The sequence below is a fragment of the Rattus norvegicus genome, chromosome 16 (genome assembly GCF_036323735.1).
Source record: "Rattus norvegicus strain BN/NHsdMcwi chromosome 16, GRCr8, whole genome shotgun sequence".
Lineage (NCBI taxonomy): Eukaryota > Metazoa > Chordata > Mammalia > Rodentia > Muridae > Rattus > Rattus norvegicus.
Genome location: NC_086034.1, coordinates 26,635,676 through 26,657,745, shown reverse-complemented (window position 1 = coordinate 26,657,745; position 22,070 = coordinate 26,635,676). Strand labels below are relative to the sequence as shown.

General features: G+C 40.4%; 1 protein-coding gene across 18 annotated transcripts in view; it reads right to left on the bottom strand.

The window, feature by feature from the left end:
* Psd3 (pleckstrin and Sec7 domain containing 3) overlaps window positions 1–22,070 on the bottom strand; it is a 563,941-nt gene that overhangs the window by 144,790 nt on the left and 397,081 nt on the right. The window lies entirely within an intron of this gene.

Below are 22,070 nucleotides of genomic sequence, written 5' to 3'. Positions count from 1 at the left end.
CCTTCTGGCCAAAAAACCCTCAAGAAAAGAAGCCAAAAGTGTAAAGACATGAACCAAAGCAAAGCACAATGTACCGAATGCTACCTTTCGATTGAAAACAAGTCCCTGGCCTCTCGTCAAATACTTTAAGTACTAAGATCATTTGAGCGACAAGAGTGAAGCAGCCAGTGTAACTTTCAACACTTTTTATCACTGAAGCCTTATTTTACGCAACTGGGAGATCAAGTTTATCATGACAATGTTTTTCTATCAAATAGAGTTTCCCTTGATGACAGAATCAGGTCTGAGAAATTGAACTTCTACAGCTGGAAGCATCAATACTGGGTACAAAGGAAAAGGAGAGGAATCTAGGGCTAAATCTACCCTAAAAGGCTCCTTCTCTCTAGACGGCCCTGATCAATAAGCACGGGTCTAGCCTAGTCTACATTCATACACCAGACTACTCAAAATGCTCCACCTATGGCTGAAAATCTGCGAGGGAAAGGTGACATACATAAGACATGAGAAGCACACATGATAGGTCAGGGCAAGACAACTAACAGTTAAAGACGTTCAGAGATCACTTAGGAACATGCAGAGCACCTTAAAGAACCTGCAGAGAGCTATCAAAATGTCTTCTTTTGGGGCCTGGTGAAGCAGTTTCCAGCCAGCATCATAAAACATGGTGCGAGCATCAAAATCACACTGGAAACACTCTCATAAGGAAAGACACCTGAAGACATACACACATGTAAACATATCTTAATATGTTAGTTGAGGGAGTGTATATCACCACCACCTTATATGTGTTCACCTACATTAATACTATAAGGCATAAAAAATACAGTATGTTTGGATGACTGTCCTCTGGGGAAGGGTACTCATCACCAAGAAATTGCAATGTGCTTGCTGTATCACACTAGTGTATTCTGTGAAAAGGAGTATCTGTGATCTAGTTTACCATAAATAGAATTATGTTTTACAAGTATATGTTACATTCCTTACTTCCTAGAATTCTCAAGAAAAATTACTATATAGATAGTGGATATTGAAAAAAAACACATTTTGACCAATAAACAACAAGCAAATGTGTCTTGTGCCATGGGCAGCAGCAATCTTGCATGTACTGTGAAGCTGGACTCAGCCGCAAGATCATTTCTACCCTAAGAACACGCCTGCTCAGTGAGGGAATGACCCTCAGGTGGGACGTGACTGTGAGATGACATTCTGCCAGGGCCATCCCCGGAGCCAACAACAATGAAATGAGAGAATACGAAAAGAGTTTAAGCTGCGGAGATTTTAGGGTTCTTACAAAGATGAGAGGGGTGGCTATCTCATGTAATGCTATTCTAGAAATTGAACTCATGGGGGACTATGGCTTTGGCTTACCTGTAGTTGCTCTTTTTTCTAATGTAACTATATATTATAAAAACAATGATTTAAGAATAAAAGATAGCTCAAGAAAAGAAATTCCCTAATGTGTCTGAGTTCATTATAAAATCATCGTGACCTTGTATCACTGGAAGAACAAGGAGAGAGCACCACAAGGCAGTAGCAGAGTGTCCGTAGATGCACACTCCAGGGCAGGTGTACCCTCCTTTACTGAGTGGGCTTTGATATTTTTTTTTGTTTGAGTTGGTGATATCTTCACATGGAGATTGTGGAACAGGTAACTAAGAAACTCCTGAGGCTTATGATCCATTTGAAAATCCTTCTTCATTGAAACGAACTGTCTCACATTGCTTCGGGTGAGTAACACTGAAGAGACAATTCTAACACTTTTTGTCCTGAGCCTCATCAGCTAAGCGCCCTTCGGGGTACTCTGTGGCTTTTAGTAGTTTTACCTGTTGGAAAAGAATGTGCTGACTCCAATCAGCACAGGCAGAATTGGTTTATTTGGCATTTGCTGTTCAGTTTTAGAAAGCAGAGAGGAGGGAAAGGGTGGACAGAGATTCATTTTTATAATTTTTTTATTAATCATTCCATTTGTTTACATCTCAAATGATATCCCGCTTTCTGGTTACCCCTCCACAACCTCCCATCCCACATCCACCACCCCTGCTTGTCTCTATGAGGATGCTCTCCCACTCCACTGCTCCAGCATCCCCCTACACTAGGACATCCAGCCTCCACAGAACCAAGGGCCTCACCTCCCATTGATGGCAAACAAGGCCATCCTCTGCTACCTATGTATCTGGAGTCATGGATCCCTCCCTGTACACTCCTTGGTTGGTGGTCTAGTCTCTGGGAGGACTGGATGGGCTAGCCAGCTGACATTGTTCTTCCTATGACGTTGCGATCCCCCTCTGCTCCCCCAATCCTTGTGCCAGCTCCCCCACCAGTACCTGTAGATAGGCATGGCCCCCAGCTGAGGCATGGGGCTACCCAACCATCTCAAAGTTTTTAACGGAGAAATGTTCCTGTCCAAAGAAAAGGCAGGGACAAAAAATGGAGCAGGGATTGAAAGAAGGTCCATCAGAGGACTGCCCCACCTGGTGTCTACAGACACCAAACCTCTGGCACCATTGCTGACAGGAACCTGGTGTGGGTACTCCTTGGGAGCTTCTGCCAGCAACTGACCAATGCAGGTGTCGATGCTTGGAGCCAAGCATTGGACTGAGCTAGACAAAGATTCTTGACTGTTATTCAGAAAGTTAGAAGCTTCCATACTTATCCTATAATCCTCCCTTGCTCTCCACACTCAATCCCCTTCTTTAATGACCTTGCTCCCTCTTCACTGCCACTCCCACACAAACACAAGTCTTATATCTGTTTCCTTATTTTGCTGCATCTCTTCTAGATTCTCTTCTGCATATCCAAATCCTATTTATCCTTCAAACACCTCAGTGCTCCAGTCTCCTCATTGTTCCAGAACACACTCAGCTCACAACCCCTTGCCCCATCTCTTTAGACCGTTCTGCTCATAATTCCTGATGTGAGACTTTCCTCCAGCGTGCATGAACTCCTAAACACTAGGTGAGCTGTGGATCATGGGAAAACACTTGTGGGATTAAGTTCCAACAAATGAATCTGGCAATGTCCAGGCAGGCTGATCCTGCCTGTTCTGGCAGCCTGGAGGTGTGGGCTTTTCTGGTTGGCAGCCACAGCAAACGGGCTAGCTACTGCCAGGCAGAATTCTGAGCACTTTTTAATGAATTGGGTCATAAAAAAAAAAAAAAAAAAAAAAAAAAAACAAAGGGCAGACTAAGGGATAGATTTTATCATCCTTCCCATGATCCAAATAAGACAGAAAAGCTCAGATGACTAATGATACGGATGAGGTCACAAGCGACAGCTAGATTCTAAGGCCATGTTCATGGTCTCCTGTTCATTCTAACACCTTTATATGTGTATGTCTCACAAGAAATGTACTAAAGAGATGAAGGTTGTAATACTTCTCCCCAAAAGAATATAGCGTGAGATTGGAAAGTTTAGAACAGGAAATAGGGGCCCTCAGAAGATATGACTGAATAAAGACAGATACACACTGACCTATCTATTATGGAGGCAGACTATAGTGACTATAACATTGTTTTCGGCTCAAGCATCATATAAGTCTGCTCAGACAAGAGAGGAGAGATTCGGCACTGCCACCTAATATCCTTCACTATTCTTGCCCCAAAGAATAAGAAACCTTGCTTCTAACAATATAGGGACCAGATAGTATATAATATTTATTTACAATCTTGGCACCCTGCCTCATCCTAAAAGATGGACACGAAGGAGAAGGATACAGAAGAATGCTGTGTAATTTAGTGTTAATAGGGCTTATTTTAATACTGTACTTACTGCTTTTATACACATGGCAAAGAGAAGGTAAAGCCAAAAATGACAGTAGAGGTTGTTTTCTCTTTCTCCTAGTAATTTAGAGATAATGACAGCAATTCCTCTAAATTGTACTGAGGCCTAAATAAGGCTGTTGTCAAGCATGTAGCCAGGTTCATTGCAAGTGATCTACTGCTCACTCCTTGCTTCTCAGGTATGTGAGTACATAGCCTAACATTACAGGCAGCTGTAAATCCAGGGTTCCGATACATAATAACAAAGTCTATTTTTTCATGGGCAAATATCTAACTCTGAGTCTTAGCAGTTCCTCTGGGTAAAGTCACCACTGATGAGTTACAGGTCACATAATTGACTTGGTGTCTTCTCACTTTCACTAAAGTTAAGGAGAAAGGCTTATCATGTCCCAAGCACATACACGAGGACACTCTCAGAGAGCACTGTCTACCTCCCTATATAAAGAGTAGCTACTATCTTTCTACTTAAAAGGCATTTAATTACCTTAGTGATCTATTTACAAATGGAAGCACAATTTCTGATCTGAAAAGCACTCATTCATTATGCTTTAGTAATATGTTCATTTATATATTTCATTATTGTTTACTTAAAAATTAGAAGTCTAAGGAAAGACAGTATTGCACTAGTCTTGGAATTATCCTAATTTCAATTGTTCCAGAAGGTAGGCTCTTAAGTGGGAACTGGGAGGCGCAGAGACGACCATGCCATGATGACGCTGCATTCTGCATTAGCCTGAGCTGTAAAGGGAGGCTGCACTTCCCCAAATAAAGTGCAGAAATAATGATGCGTGCTTTATAAAGTGCAAACTATCTGGTTTCCTTTTTGGCAAAAGGATGGACATTCAAAAGGACCCCCAGCAAAGGGGCTGATGCATGCGTTGGCTGGAACAATCTCCAGGAGACAGGACATTCCCAGAGCCCACTGCTCTAGGAATCCTGGCGAGCAGCACTTGCCAGTCACTGTGCCCCTCTGTTCACACCCAGGCCAGTCTTCCGTTTCTTCCTCTTTGTCCTCCAGGCTACCAGAAAGCTTGAGTTGGGATCTACGTTCATTCGGAGGGCATTTCCTGAACACTTCATGCTTGTCAGGCCTGGCCCTGGGTAGGGCCAGGAGTCGGCGTGAAATGCTCAGAACACAGATTGTAATGAGGAAGGCAACCAACACATAGGTTCCATGTCGTTCCAACAGGTTACGAAGAAAGTAAGGCAAGATCACAGAACAGAGCATAACGGACCAGGTGGCCACGTCGCTTCTCCAAAATACAGTTAAAAGTCCAAAACTATAACATGTGAGGAGGAAAAATCTCCACGGTTAATTACTTTTTATTCTTATTTTCAGATAGAGAGCATTAATGTTGTTCACATTCTATCCATAGTGAACAGAGTCATTTAACTGAAAATGTCAACTTTCAAAGTGTTCCAAAACGGGAGCTGGGAGAATTCACCTTAAGTGCAAGCTTCGTTTGCTAATTGCCCTGCTTCTGCTGGAGCAGCCATTACTGGCTTGAGGTCACCCATTCTAACTGGTCTGAATGTGATAATTTGCTATTCTCTTTACAGTGATGTTTTAAGCATTTAGGCCGAAGCATACTCAGCCTGTAAAAGGGAATGAAGGTAATCACCTTTAAATACATTTGCTCTAGTCCATACTTCATTTATCTATACACTTAATGTAATTTCTCATACAGCCTCCAAGGTAGCCATAACATTGAATCTGATGAAGGGCACTAGGGTCAGACAGTGACATTTTGGCCAACTCAGAAAGACTTTGTTTTAATCAACAAAACGTATTTCCTTTGTTTCCTCTCCAGATAGCTTGGTTTGTGCTTCTTTTTTTTTTTAATTTTTTTTTTAATTAACTTGAGTATTTCTTATATACATTTCGAGTGTTATTCCCTTTCCCAGTATCCAGGCAAACATCCCCCTCCCCCCTCCCCTTCCTTATGGGTGTTCCCCTCCCAACCCTCCCCCCATTGCCGCCCTCCCCCCACCAGTCTAGTTCACTGGGGGTTCAGTCTTAGCAGGACCCAGGGCTTCCCCTTCCACTGATGATCTTACTAGGATATTCAATGCTACCCATGAGGTCAGAGTCCAGGGTCAGCCCATGCATAGTCTTTAGGTAGTGGCTTAGTCCCTGGAAGCTCTGGTTGCTTGGCATTGTTGTACATATGGGGTCTCGAGCCCCTTCAAGCTCTTCCAGTTCTTTCTCTGATTCCTTCAACGGGGGTTCTATTCTCAGTTCAGTGGTTTGCTGCTGGCATTTGCCTCTGTATTTGCTGTATTCTGGCTGTGTCTCTCAGGAGCGATCTACATCCGGCTCCTGTCGGTCTGCACTTCTTTGCTTCATCCATCTTGTCTAATTGGGTGGCTGTATATGTATGGGCCACATGTGGGGCAGGCTCTGAATGGGTGTTCCTTCAGTCTCTGTTTTAATCTTTGCCTCTCTCTTCCCTGCCAAGGGTATTCTTGTTCCCCTTTTAAAGAAGGAATGAAGCATTCACATTTTGATCATCCGTCTTGAGTTTCATTTGTTCTAGGCATCTAGGGTAATTCAAGCATTTGGGCTAATAGCCACTTATCAATGAGTGCATACCATGTATGTCTTTCTGTGATTGGGTTAGCTCACTTAGGATGATGTTTTCCAGTTCCAACCATTTGCCTACAAATTTCATAAAGTCGTTGTTTTTGATAGCTGAGTAATATTCCATTGTGTAGATGTACCACATTTTCTCTATCCATTCCTCTGTTGAAGGGCAGCTGGATTCTTTCCAGCTTCTGGCTATTATAAATAAGGCTGCAATGAACATAGTGGAGCACGTGTCTTTTTTATATGTTGGGGCATCTTTTGGGTATATGCCCAAGAGAGGTATAGCTGGATCCTCAGGCAGTTCAATGTCCAATTTTCTGAGGATCCTCCAGACTGATTTCCAGAATGGTTGTACCAGTTTGCAATCCCACCAACAATGGAGGAGTGTTCCTCTTTCTCCACATCCTCGCCAGCATCTGTTGTCCCCTGAGTTTTTGATTTTAGCCATTCTCACTGGTGTGAGGTGAAATCTCAGGGTTGTTTTGATTTGCATTTCCCTTATGACTAAAGATGTTGAACATTTCTTTAGGTGTTTCTCAGCCATTCGGCATTCCTCAGCTGTGAATTCTTTGTTTAGCTCTGAACCCCATTTTTTAATAGGGTTATTTGTTTCCCTGCGGTCTAACTTCTTGAGTTCTTTGTATATTTTGGATATAAGCCCTCTATCTGTTGTAGGATTGGTAAAGATCTTTTCCCAATCTGTTGGTTGCCGTTTTGTCCTAACCACAGTGTCCTTTGCCTTACAGAAGCTTTGCAGTTTTATGAGATCCCATTTGTCGATTCTTGATCTTAGAGCATAAGCCATTGGTGTTTTGTTCAGGAAATTTTTTCCAGTGCCTATGTGTTCCAGATGCTTCCCTAGTTTTTCTTCTATTAGTTTGAGTGTGTCTGGTTTGATGTGGAGGTCCTTGATCCACTTGGACTTAAGCTTTGTACAGGGTGATAAGCATGGATCGATCTGCATTCTTCTACATGTTGCCCTCCAGTTGAACCAGCACCATTTGCTGAAAATGCTATCTTTTTTCCATTGGATGGTTTTGGCTCCTTTGTCAAAAATCAAGTGACCATAGGTGTGTGGGTTCATTTCTGGGTCTTCAATTCTATTCCATTGGTCTATCTGTCTGTCTCTGTACCAATACCATGCAGTTTTTATCACTATTGCTCTGTAATACTGCTTGAGTTCAGGGATAGTGATTCCCCCTGAAGTCCTTTTATTGTTGAGGATAGTTTTAGCTATCCTGGGTTTTTTGTTATTCCAGATGAATTTGCAAATTGTTCTGTCTAACTCTTTGAAGAATTGGATTGGTATTTTGATGGGGATTGCATTGAATCTGTAGATTGCTTTTGGTAAAATGGCCATTTTTACTATATTAATCCTGCCAATCCATGAGCATGGGAGATCTTTCCATCTTCTGAGGTCTTCTTCAATTTCCTTCTTCAGTGTCTTGAAGTTCTTATTGTACAGATCTTTTACTTGCTTGGTTAAAGTCACACCGAGGTACTTTATATTATTTGGGTCTATTATGAAGGGTGTCGTTTCCCTAATTTCTTTCTCGGCTTGTTTCTCTTTTGTATAGAGGAAGGCAACTGATTTATTTGAGTTAATTTTATACCCAGCCACTTTGCTGAAGTTGTTTATCAGCTTTAGTAGTTCTCTGGTGGAACTTTTGGGATCACTTAAATATACTATCATATCATCTGCAAATAGTGATATTTTGACTTCTTCTTTTCTGATCTGTATCCCCTTGACCTCCTTTTGTTGTCTGATTGCTCTGGCTAGAACTTCAAGAACTATATTGAATAAGTAGGGAGAGAGTGGGCAGCCTTGTCTAGTCCCTGATTTTAGTGGGATTGCTTCAAGTTTCTCTCCATTTAGTTTAATGTTAGCAACTGGTTTGCTGTATATGGCTTTTACTATGTTCAGGTATGGGCCTTGAATTCCTATTCTTTCCAGGACTTTTATCATGAAGGGGTGTTGAATTTTGTCAAATGCTTTCTCAGAGTCTAATGAAATGATCATGTGGTTTCGTTCTTTCAGTTTGTTTATATAATGGATCATGTTGATGGTTTTCCGTATATTAAACCATCCCTGCATGCCTGGGATGAAGCCTACTTGATCATGGTGGATGATTGTTTTGATGTTTACTAAGGTAAACGTGATTAGTAGCGTGTTCAGTGCAAGAGTAGCAGCCGTGCTCTGCTTCCCTAAGACTTACCATGCCACACAGTATGAATTCACACCCCTAAGAACCATTAGGAGACGGCGCAGGCATGAGCAAAACTGGAAACCATGAGAGAAGCAAATGGCAAATCAGGAAGTGCCCTAAGGCAGGAATAAAACAGGCTCCAGCTAAGAGCTAAGCCCTTAAGAGTAGGCACTGCTCTTGCAGAGGGCTTGAGATCAGTTTCCAGCACCCATGGCAGATGGCTCACAACTTCCTCTAATTCCAAAGCCCGGAGACTCTGCACCCTCTTCTGATGTCTACAGACACTGAATTCACAAGCAAGTACCCTACCCAGATATATACACACATAATTAAAAGCTCTGAGGTAGAAAAGAAGCGCAGTCCGAAAGCCTAGATAACATTTACAGAAATGAGGGAACTTTAGACTCCACCGGCCACTTACAAACTCCTACAAACCCAAGGAGCCCCCGCTGCAGAGATCCAGCACAAGGAAAGGAATAAACGATGGAAGAGATAAAGGACTTATCTGAGAGCAAGAGAATTGTGTTAAAGGAAACAGCCTCGGAGATTTAATGGATGGCTCTGACTTCTGACAGCCCAAAAGCTGCTTTCAGAAGCACTCTGCTTTCTGTTCTGCCTGACAAACAACTTTCTAGAAAGTACCTCAGAGAGGTAGAGCTCACTCACCTCTGCCCAAGTAAAATTTTTGATGCAGAGCACATATAAAATCCCTCTTAGCTAAAGTGGAATCTGATTGACTATTTTATGAGCCGTCCTTTTAAAGATCTGAGGCTGAGTGTGGCTTGAACAAACTACGGAATCTGTACCTTGCCGCATGATTTAGAGAATGCTGGGGCAAAAGAAACCTCATTCTGCACTGCCAGGAGCAGGAGGGCCTGTGGACAGCAGCTTTGTACTGTGTACAACAGTCATGTGCTTTAAGGTAGCATTACACCTAAGGAGAACTATCAAACTATGCACTGCAGACTTTCATATGGAAAAAACCTCCAAGCCCATTAGGTTACCAAGCCTTTCAGCTGGGGCCCTACTTTAACATCCACACTAGTTTCTCTGTCTCCAACAGCAGGTTAAAGGGTTTATTACTACCAAGGTAACAAACACTTCTCTGAGGAACAACTTTAAGGAAGTCTGACTTGATTGCTTCACATGCTTTTGTTTCCAATACAAAAAAAAATCGCTCACAATTGTCATTTTATGAGGGCAGCAAAATTTATAGTTTTATATTTTGCTTTGCCAAAGCTTTTCAAGATAATATGTCTTACAAACTATTTTATGTCTTACAAACTAACAAGGATTAAGATAACTACCCTCTTTTATATTTGTAATGATAAAAAATTCATTAAATTTATATTTCAACAGAAATATTTTTTTAAAAAAATCACAAGATGCAAACCTATAAGCAATTGCGATAGTCCCTTTCAAAGCACGACATTAAGGGATAATTACTCCTATTAGCCTCATATCTAATGTGTAGACAATTCAGATGTGTACATAATAGCAATGGACTCTCAAAAAAACAAAAAAGAATAGGTTAGAAAGTTTTATAACTAAGTTAGACCACCTACTTTAGACAGAAAAGAACAAGCTTTCTGTTGAATTGGATATAAATTAACCTTGGCACAAGTAGATTTCGTGAGCCTCTGAAGACAATTCCCCGTCAACAAAGTGTTTTAATGGAGTAATTGAGAAAGGGCACAGCAGAGGGAACAATACCTCTCTAGAGCTTGCTGACCATCCAGTCGAGCTGCAACTGCAAAGTCTCAGGTTAAAACATTAAGGTTGAGGAAGACATCATATTTGGCTTCCAGAAGCATGCATATACCTATGTTTGAACCTTGGCACAAACATATATATACACACAGACAAAAAATCTGTAGAAACAGTATATATAATTGAGTAACACACACACACAGATAAACATTAAGTTTAAGGAAATAAAGTTGTGTAATAAAATACCTGCAATTGTCTGTTTATAGAAATTAACAATGGATAAGAGTTGGCTCTAAATGGGAACAAAAATACAAATCATACACAGAATGATCAAAAGGAAAATGAAGTGTATGAATCTTAAGTCAATACAGAATTTTCCAATAAAATTAAAAGAAGAAGCCAGTCTCCACCAGAGCCTGCCTGCTGTCTGGCCACCCCCACAGTATTCTGCAGATGGCAGATGAGACCCAATGGCAGCAGTGCAGAGATGGCTCAGCTCATTTTAAATATACCTGATTACAGTGGGCCAAGTCAGAAAGAACAGTCATTAAAAAGATCACATAAAAAGATCACATTAAAAAGATCATATAACATAATAATGCTGACAGTATAATGGTTTTAGTTCTCTAATTCTACATGGTTCTTCCTCAAACCCCAGAATTTAAGGAAACCAAAAGTGAAATAAACCACAGACACAAATGTTCACACTGAAAGGGAATGTGGCATTGGCCACTGTGGCTATGGAGTTTAATAACAAGCACTCCAGCGATTTTCTGGAGGACGACTCCTTTGCAGTGGAGTTCTCTGCCATATCCCACTGAGAGCAAAAGCCTGTCAGCAGAAGCCTCAGTGAATCATGTCATTGCCATCTGTCTCCCAGGACACTCAACACTCTCACTTCTAGCTGCCAAAACAAGGTATATACAATTTTCTGTAGACTCTCTTCTCCTCCAGTCTTCTTCTAAGGGTCAATTATTTCTTAACAACATCTATCAAACTCTAAGGGAAGACGGGCCGCGTGGGGAATATCTGATTTAAGATTACTTTTCACACATTCCTGTAAGTGTCAATCCACCTGGATGGACAAGTGGTGCCCTAGTTACCTTGGGACAAGAACGCCGAGCCGCTTATAGCTTAGGACCACTGGCTACATTGTTTTCTGTAGCAGAGTCAGGACTACTTAGGAAGGAAGTCTGGCGTTTATTCGAAGGGCTCGCTTTATACACGAGGTCGGGCAACATGCTTTAGACCAAAGCTGGGTGTGGTCAGCTTAGGGAAGGGCTTAGTCTTTTTGATCTTCACTGAATATACAGATGTGCCCTACCTTTACCAAGAGCAAGAGGGAGACATTTAATTCATCAGAGTAGCTATGCACTAAATGGTTGCCTTGACAAAGATACATGGCACTTCTTCACCCAATGACATCCAGTCACAGAGAACCATAGTGTTTACTTAATGTGTTGATGTGCGCCATAATGCTGCAATTAACAGACAGCCTCTAAAAGCCTGCAGCGTAACCAGTGGCTGCACGCACACTGCTCCGACTGAGGAGACAATCACTATAAGTAGGTCACTAATAGTAACGCTGCGGAATTAAAAGTATGATGACTAACAACACATTTAAAAATGGAAGGCAATTTATTATTATAATTTCAAAACTACTGCAGACAGAGACCAATTTTTGAGTTTTTTAAAAAATAAAACAGTGTAAATTGCATCTCAACTACCCTTTCTCCAGATGCAGTATTGAACTTAAATGTCTATGAGATCAGTGGGTGGAAGATCAAAGAACATTTTAAAAATTTTAACTTTACTACCCACAAGGGTGTGGGAGTAATGTGTCAGTGGGACTAAAATGTATGTGACAGAGTCTTAGAGATTCCCCAGCCCCACAAGAGCAGGATGTTCCTGAAGCAGCAACCCTCTGTCTTTGCTTGGTCTGCTCTTCAGAGCTGACACATATAATAAATGAATTACATCAGAACCTAGAGATGCACGTGCTCTTATAATGTCCTGCTTTCATCCAAGTCAAAGCAACTGTGATCACAGACGGTACTCAGAGACTTCTCTTACCTACCTCTCCTGGCCTTGTGAAGGTTTCCAATTAGCTACATAACATATGATCCATGCTGGGAATAAATTTAGCTTTTAAACACCAGATAAAGTTCTCTCCATTCTCATTCTCATAGTCTGTCTCTCTCTCTCTCTCTCTCTCTCTCTCTCTCTCTCTCTCTCTCTCTCAAATATATCTAAATGTAATCCACAAAAATTGATGTCAATGTCGCTTCCAAAACTCTGAATTCACAGAGGAGAAGAAAAGTCATTATAGATAGGGCAGGAAAAAGAGACAATGGTCCTTCTAGACTCCGGGGGTATCTTTCTACAGACTCTGGCCAATCACTTTAGCCTTTCAGGAATAGTCAAGACTGTAAGGTCTGAACCTACTCCGTTGTGTTCACATAAACCATCACCCAGCCTGCTTCCTAATTACTGCTGTCTTCTAACCCTTATAAGCACCATTCCTCTGTGTTGTGCACATTACCTAGCTGTAAAGACTCTCCAAGTTCCCTCAGGACTCCCTTGCATAGCACACACTTACCAAATGCTCGTATGTTTTAGAACTAAGGGGCATTCATTAGTATGAGCTCATAATAGCCACCAATCACAGAATGCCAGAGTCCTGGGCTAGTTGCCTCATACACAGTACCAGCATGCTTTCCCCATTCCCATATAAAGATTGAGGGCATTCACCCCAACTCATATTTTAAGATTCTTGCCATCATAGTAATATGCAAATAGAAAAATAGGTGTTTAAGGCACCTATAAACTGCACCAACACAGTGATACTCATACCTCTCAAGAGTGACCTATAATATTTATTTCTTGGCTACTCATGAGCCTAGAAGCAAGAGAAAGATATATAAATTTGCACTGCGTGGGTCCTATAGTATCTCTAAATGGATCAGATGTAATGATCAATAGTGCTATTGTTAGTATTCATCTTCATACAGAGCTAAGTGTGGTAAGTAATGCTTAGCATGAACTGAGTGTAGATTCTCCAAATGTCTCTGTACGTATACAGATGAAATTTGTCTTGCATTTTGTACTTGATTATTATCCGGTGCACTTTCCTCTTTTATACAAGCATTAAAAAGGATCCTCAGTAGCTATTTTAATGTAATCTAAATTAGTTCCAAAGGCATTTCTGTATGGAAATTGATTAAATGATCAGTACCAGTGGCACTGAGATATAGACAGGTAGGACACAGTCCTCTTTCTATTTGGAGAAAAAAGAACAAGAGCATTGCCCTGTGCAAGACCATCCCTCCTAAAGCTGCGCACACAGTAACTACTGCTGAGCTCCTGACGGCACTGTATTGCTTACAGAATAATGAAAAAGTTAAGTAGGACCACAGCAAATACAGGAGCCCTTTATACTCCCATCAAATTTAACCCCATAAGAACACATTAATATATTTGAAAAACAGGCTTTTTTTCTGACTTGATTATCTAGAGGGCATTAAACACACACACACACACACACACACACACACACACACACACGTACATACTACTGTCACAGAAGAACCATTTGATTTACTGCAAACCTCTTCTCATGCTTGCTGAGGCAACAAACATTTTGATGAGCTAATTCTACATCTATATGGGACAGAATACATGTAGACGCTTCCTTTGGCCATGGCAAAGAAATGGCATTCTATCACAGTCAGATAAATACAAAACCTGTAAATTTACACAGAAATATCATACGGAAATGAATAGGGACACAGAACTATTATAAATAGAGAATAGGAGGAAAATTATGAACCCAGATTTGGGTTCTATAGATGGAGCTAAGGGTAGCAGAATGATATGTAATGGAAAGTCCAGGAGGAGTGTGAATATAAAGGGTTGTTTGTTACCAAGCCTAGAAACAGAAGGTAAATTAATCCAAAACAAAGTGGGTAAATCTTGAAATCAAACTACTATTCTATCTGGAGTTAGGAGTTAGGAGTAAATTTCACAATGTTTAATGTGAAAACTGCAATAACTGCTGAACACGATCCTATAAAACGATCGGAATGAATAAACAAACACATGAACAAAACAGAGAGAGTGGAAAAACTGATTTCACTAATTAGTCACCACAACAAAGTGCAGCCCTTGGGAGCTAGTCAGGACTACTGCGGGCTGTGGAGGTGCATGGTCTGAGCAAGTCAGCAGTTCAGGGAAAGAAAGAAGAATCAATCCTGGTGTGGGAACGCATGACACATGTCTGTAATTCTAGTTCTGTAGTCTGCAGGAAGATTACAAATTCAAGGATGGTATTCCATATGAAAATGAGAAAGCTGGGAAGGAAGGAAGGGAGGGAGGGAGACAGACTAAGTGTGGGAAAGTAAACCTGATCCTCCTATGTAGGGTGGCATTGAACAAATCTATTTTCCTAAGTCTTTTCTCCTATCCTGTCAGTGTTAATGGTGCTCTATCTACCAGAGTTCCAGGGCACAATACAACCTTTCCAAGCCATGATTAAGGCATGATGGCACGTCTTTAACCTCAGCATTCTCAAGACAGAGGCAGGCAGATGTCTAAGTTCAAGGCCGTCCTGGTTTACAAAGGAAGTTCCATGACAGCCAAGACCGTTACATAGAGAAACCCTGGCCTGAAAACAAAACAGAAGCAGCACCCTCCCCGCCCCCCCAAACAAGGACAAACACAACCCAGTACAATTCTACCCAGCCTTTCTGATCTGACTCCATACAATCCCCAGTAACTCTTCTCTTCCCTAGAAAGTCTTTCTCTTCTCTCTAGTCAGCTTTGGGAATAAAAGGTAAAAACAGAAATGGAAATGAAGTATAAAGCACATATACATAAGATTACAGCTAAAAGAAATTCTTATTTTAGGTTTCCTTGGTTGGGGTCACAAAGGGGTACAGGTCTCATTCTTCTAGAAAATGGGCTAACTTCTGCTTTCTAAACTCACTGGAGGCAATCAGCATAGAATTCTTTTCTACATTTTTCATACTTTCCAAAGACCCTTTTCCCCCACTTTTGAGGGTTTGGGGCACTTAGACTAAATAGTACTTTATTCTTTAATCCAGAGTACATGATGGCCAGGGAGAAGATGTAGGAGGACAAACAACCCCCAGAGAGGAAGTCTTAACATTAATCACATAAGATGGATGAACAACACATCCCAGGTGGTTCAGTGAGAGCAGTGCTAAGACTCCAAAGAAAACGCTGAGACACCAAGCAGCTCCCTGGGAAACAAGTTATGAAAGGGATGGGGGGTGGGGAGCAAAATTAGTGGCACCAATGCCAGTGACGCAAAGAAAAAGGAAAGAAATGCCAAGCTGTAGCCAGGCAATGCGACATAAAACCATCACTTCATGTCCCACCCACTTCGACACCCACTGAGAATGCTGTTCTTGGGCTTATTAAGAAAAGAAAAGAAAAAAGAAAAAGCAGCCTGCAGATCAATGCCAACCCATGCGCATATCTAATACAGACCCCTCAAAACACAGTTCACGCCACTCCAGACAGGTAGATGACAGAATAAGAAAGGGCTGTGCAGAGTCCCTTAGCATCCACCACTTCCCAAAGCACAGGACAGGACTCTGTGCCAAATGTGCTTAAAATCCTCTGAGTCACTGGACTCCGCTCCTCTGAGGCATTTGTTGCAGACCAGCCTACACCGATATCGATGGGCTAGTTAGATATTGCCAAGTAATAAGCAATCGGAGACATTTGGTTACTGGTCTTGCATAAAAACAACAGCTTAGAATTTAAAGTCTAAGAAATGTGTGGCTTTTTCTTCCTCATATAGAAAAAGAACTGCACGATTTTAAAATCTACTAAAATTCCTTGGCATTCTTTTATCTCAGTTTTGATTGTGTAAGACAATTACTATCCTTACATCATTCTATCAAGATATAGATAAAATATTTAAAATAAATTTACCCAGACCTAGGCCCAAACATCTACTCTTTCCCATGGATTCAACACATATAACAAAAGACTCCCAACATTCCTAGGCAATCCTATTTTGTCAACAAGTTGTAGACTAGAAAACAAATGCCACCACAGCAGATACCTCATCTACCCTGTGACATTATTACAGTCCCCAAAACCTTCAGAATGAGGTGAATGAATTCATGCAGAATGAATTTCTGCTTCATGGCTTGTCACCGTTCTTCTGGGCCCTATCAATTTATAGTTTTAGTTAGCCTAACTCAGATCGCCTATCATCTATCTAATTTTGAAAGATACACTACAGAGTGGGAGAGGGCTGAGGAGAAGGCAGAGTGGTCAAATACGTGCCTGGCAAACATGATGGCTACTTAAGCTCAGACCCCTCTAAGGCAAGTAAGTAGATAGACCAGCATATGTGTTATTCCAGTATGAGTCTACCAAGACACAGGACGTAGACACAGGAGAATTGTCAGACATAGGCCAGGCAGTATGGAGTATGGAGCAATTAACAACAAAAGAAACCCTGTCTCAAACAAACCAAGGACCAACGCCTTTGTCTGTCTTCTGAACTCTGCATACATGCCCATGACACACATATACCTGTGTGTGCATATGCACACATGCACATGCGTGCGCACACACACACACACACACACACACACACACAAAGAGGAGGACTGAGGGTAAGAGTATGGGAAAAGAGAAAGAAAGAGGGAGAGAAAGGAAAGAGAGAGGGAAATATATACACATTTCATAATTATTTTTTTGTCTCAGTCATCTTTCTCCCTCTGCCTCCAACATAGGCCAAAGCTAGCTCTCATAACCCCTATTCTGACAGTCTTATTGAGTTGACCTCTTACCTTCACGATCTACATACCTAGTGCTGGCTAAGAGTCTTCTTTGTCTATGAGTGCCCTGTCCTTCCCCATCCTTGAGCTCTCTCCACCGTAAAATTATGCTGCTGAGGGAAATATTGCAGCTGACTCTGCAGTGCATCCTACCTGTGAGTCTGTCCTCCCCATTGCCCTTCCACCCAACTAATCTAATGTCCACACTTGTATTTAGCCCATTTTATACAACTCCATCCAATATAAAATAAATCCTATAAAATAAATTTATAATGTTCCATCTTCAGCACCTAGAAATATAACATGAGTAAAAATTCAAACATTAATTTTGGATGAATGAATAATTCTAAGAAAATGAGAGAAAAGAAGGGAGTTGGGATACAGTTTGTCAAACATCTGTCATGAAGGAACTTAGGATTCAGGATAAAGTTTCACGTTGGGACCCCACTCACACCGATTACCTCAGCTTGGAATTGCTATCATGTTTCTGTATCATATATTTCAGCTCTTACTCATTCCACAAATCCAAAAAGTAGCTAAGAGCCTCATGTGTGCCAAGCCGTGCATTAGCCCCTGGTGATACACTAATGAACACCCTGTCTCACCCCAAATTACTTCAAGATGAAGAGAGCTAAGTCTAGACTCAGTGTGGTCCTCTGGAGAACACAGCATTGTATTAAAGAAGTGTACAGTAAAAATAGGATTGAAAAATTACAGAAAAATAGCGGGGAAAGAAGATGAAGGGAGAGGGGTTTCTAAAAGAGTCTTAGACTTTCACAGCACTTCTAAGCAACTGTACACTTAGCTACTGTCTTACATAGCCACCTCCAAATGTGTCCGTCCTCTAAACACCCTGCACTAACTCTGAGCCATCAATGAAAAATCACTATGAAAGCTCTAAGTGTCCTTGTCAGGGAAGGAACTTCACACTCTGGTCTCTACCCTACTACACGAGAGAAGGAAATAAATCCCCAAGCTGAACCTTCCTACTGAGGAAGTTAATCATCCCATTTTTCATAGGAATGCTGCTACAGTGCATTAAACAATGTTTCACCTCAGTAAAGCTCCTGTTATTAATTGAATTTATTTTCTCCTTCACTGAAATAGCAGAGTACAAACTCCAGTGAGAACAGAAACTAGGAAGCATGTATCACAGAGTTAAAGCCTCTCCCCCCCCCATTTTATACAGGGCCATCACATGGTATATTCATGTCTAATTTTCTAAAGAAAGAAATGTATTTACTAAACTATTGTGTTCTCCTATTACAAATACTATGTGTTTTCCCCAATATAATACTTCTTACATACCAAATATTATTATGGAAAACTCTAAAGGATTATGCTCATTCTACAACCACACAACAAAATGAAGACAAGGCATGTGGTAGATGAAGGTACCATGGTATGATCAACTAAGACACCAATGCTCAGCTATTAATGTGTTAAGTCAATGTCTCTTTCTCCAGCTACCAACTGGCAAGTACTCTCTTATGCAACCAAAATAATTATCTAGCTTTGATCTCTGATATTGCACAGATAGCGTGTAACAACTTTGTAAAATAACATTATATATATGAAACTATTTGAAAAGAAAGACATCTTATAGCACTGTTACTTGTCTGATCTTTCACACATGCATTCAAGAACCACTTCCTGGTTACCTTCCATGGTCAGACACTGTGCTCCACAGAGTAATCACTATGATTTCTGGCCTCTACTCAACATGGATAGCAGCTATCTGAACAGGTGCTAATAACCAAGTACATTTCCAAATCTTCCCATGTCCAAATGGGGCCAATGTCCTGGGTTGAATATTTAGCAATCAATTTTTGAAAATTTAAAATACTAAAGACTCACAGGAGATATATTTTAAAAATGTAACAAACACATAAATAGCCTGAGTTCTAGGGTTAAAATAGGAACCAAAGAGTAGCTAGATTAAGATGAAAATTTTGAAAACTAGAATTTCCTCCAAAATACCATCCTTCTCTGTTCTCTTTTACTCCGGAAGAATAACCAACAACTATCTGGTTGGCATTAAGGCCACTTTACAAGATAGAACCCATGCCCAGCACTGCCCAGCTGGCCAAGAACCTGAGACTGGGTAGACAAACAAACAAACAAACAACCTAGATACCAAGACCCAACAAAATTAAAGCACATATGAATTCACAGGCTGTGGCAGCTCCTCAGGGCCTGCACGGGTTAAGCAAGATGGCTCAAGTACTGAGATGGGAAGTAGACACAGCCTCCATCCTTAACATAGAAGCTATCTCCAATTCACAACCACTTACAAAGAATTCGTTTTCACCAATGAAATACCACTGGGCGTACGAACCACACTTAAGGGCAACTGGAAACGGCCAACACAAAATGAACTCAATGGTATTATCAGAGATTTTTGTTTGTTTTGTTTTGGGTTTTTCTGTTTGTTTGTTTGTTTTTGGAGAGGGACTTAAAATGCTTTGTCTGGGAGACTATGGTTTCTAACTTTGTGTTAATGGATTTTCTTTGTGTGTGAAGTATGTGTCTTAGTGTCATGATGTGTTTCTTGTGCTTGTCTTGGTTCACTTTTGTTTGCTATTTTGTACTATTCTAGTTTGTTTTGTTTTATTTTGTATTAAAGTTAGGTTATTGTTGTTGTTGTTGTTGTTGTGTTATCATTAGATACCCGTTAGTTTTTGTTATTATTATATGTCTGATAGCTTTATAAAAATTACTTATTATTATTACTATTATAATATGCTTATCTGTTTCTTAATGAGGGGAACAAAGGAAAGGGTGTTTATCTGGGTGGGTGGGAAAGTAGAAGAAACTGTAAGGAAATGGGGGAGTAGAAACAATAATCAGAATATACTATATACTGAGAAATATATTCAGTTTAAAAATAGCATGTAAATAAGTAAACATACCATCGTGGGTGATATAAATTAAAATACACATCCCCCAAACACTTATCTAAGGACAAAGTTTAGATTAGTCTTACTGACAATAAGTTAGATTTAAAATAAAAATCCTGTATCTCAAAAAAGAGTAAAAAAAAGTAAAATTAAAAAAAGAAAGCAAGAAGAAAAGAAAAAATTACCCCTGGAATATATTATCCTTTCATTAATACCTCAAAACCATTCTTTTCCCAATATAACAGGCCATTTATCTCAACTATAAAGTATTAAAGTCATAATCGCAAAATAAGAAACACCATCAGGTGTGTGTATCAAGATCCACTCTGTTGAACTGAAAAGCAAGTCTAATCTTTGAACTCTTCTATCTTATCCATCCAATATTGAACTAGATCAAGAATAATATTAGTAATTCATTTAAATCAACTATTTTGGAGAATTTGAAGACTGGATTTGCAAGGCAGAAAGATAACAGAAAAAAAACAATTAATTTTTAAATATAAAAACAGTGACAACAAAATGAGAAAAATGCTACCCTGAGCTTTCAAAGGAAATTGCTTGTAGAAGCTGATGCAAGGACCTTAAAACCAGTATTCATTCTGCTCAGGAAATTAAAAGTTGTACTGTTAAAATGTTCCAGATCCTTCCAGAAGTTTTAAAATAAAACTAAATAACTACCTTCTTAGTTGCCCTGGGAACACTTATAATTTGAACAGGAGATATACGTTGCAAACTCCCCCTGGAACGTCTCAGCCTTGCTTTAAAATTTTATTTTCTCATGTATCTTTTTTTTTATTCTGTATCCGTTAAAAAAAATAGATGTATAATCTTATTCAAGAAGACTGAGAGGTGACTATAGAGGTGAAAGGAAAAGACTCTTTATGAATAAGTCTTTTTGTAATCAAGTGTTTTGTGGAGACAGAAGGATCATTTTTTCTTCCACAAAAAACTGCATGAAACCACTTGTTTCTCTGTCCTGTAGAGGAATGCCGAGTCACACATCTGCTCTGAATGGTAGAAAGGCCCACTCACCAGATGTGAGTCTCTCTCAGCGGTCCAAAGGACAAAGACTAACATTCCCAGAGACCTCTACTCATCTGTGAGTGCACAGATCTTTATTTAGAAGGCAGTTCCATACTATCTCCGTTTAGCAAAACCACAGTATTGGACTTGGTTTGGAGCCCATAAGCTACCCAGCAATACATTTTCTTGGCCAGATTTGCCATACCAGACATGGATTTCCTCCTGTAAAACAGAGAAAAGTTGTTGGTGATTCATGATACTCATGTCATACTCAAAACTGGACAGACTAGAGAGAGGAAGTATCCTTAGAGTATTCAACCATAAATGGAACACACATACACAGACAAAGATGGATGGATGGATGGATGGATGGATGGATGGATGGATGGATGGACAGGTGGATGGATGGATAGATGGATGGACGGATGGGCAGACAGGTAGATGAATGGGTAGGTGGATGGACAGATGGACAGATAGATGGAAAGACATACACAGAAACATTATCTAGCCTCCCCAGAAGGTTCACACGGCAAAAGAGGAAGTAGGAACAGGGCCTTCTGGGAATGACAGGACCTTTGCACTCAAGATTTCATAGTATTTGTAGCTGTGGTTGACTGTATGAGATGAAACCAATCAATATTCTATAATGAATTGGGATGTGCTTACAAGCCTCCACCCCTAGCTGGGGAGCTAGTGGTAGTTGCTAGCTGCTAGGGGAAGAAGAGTCAGTTTTTGTTAGGAGTTGGGTTCCTGGTAGGTTAACCACCAAGTGGATGTCCCCATGTATGTGAACTTATGAAAAGTACTAATGGGATTCAGTAGGTTCTACTAAAAATAAAGATAAATAAGAGATGAAAGACCTGGAGAGAGTTGGCGTGGGTAACAAAAAGTGTGGTGGATATAATAAAAACATTAATTTCTCAAAGAATAATTTAAAAATTTAACAAAAAAAGGATTGTCACTAACTGCACAGCAGCTACTGAAAATAAGTACCATAGTTAACACACTGCCCGTCCCATTCAGATCCCGCTGTAACATGGATA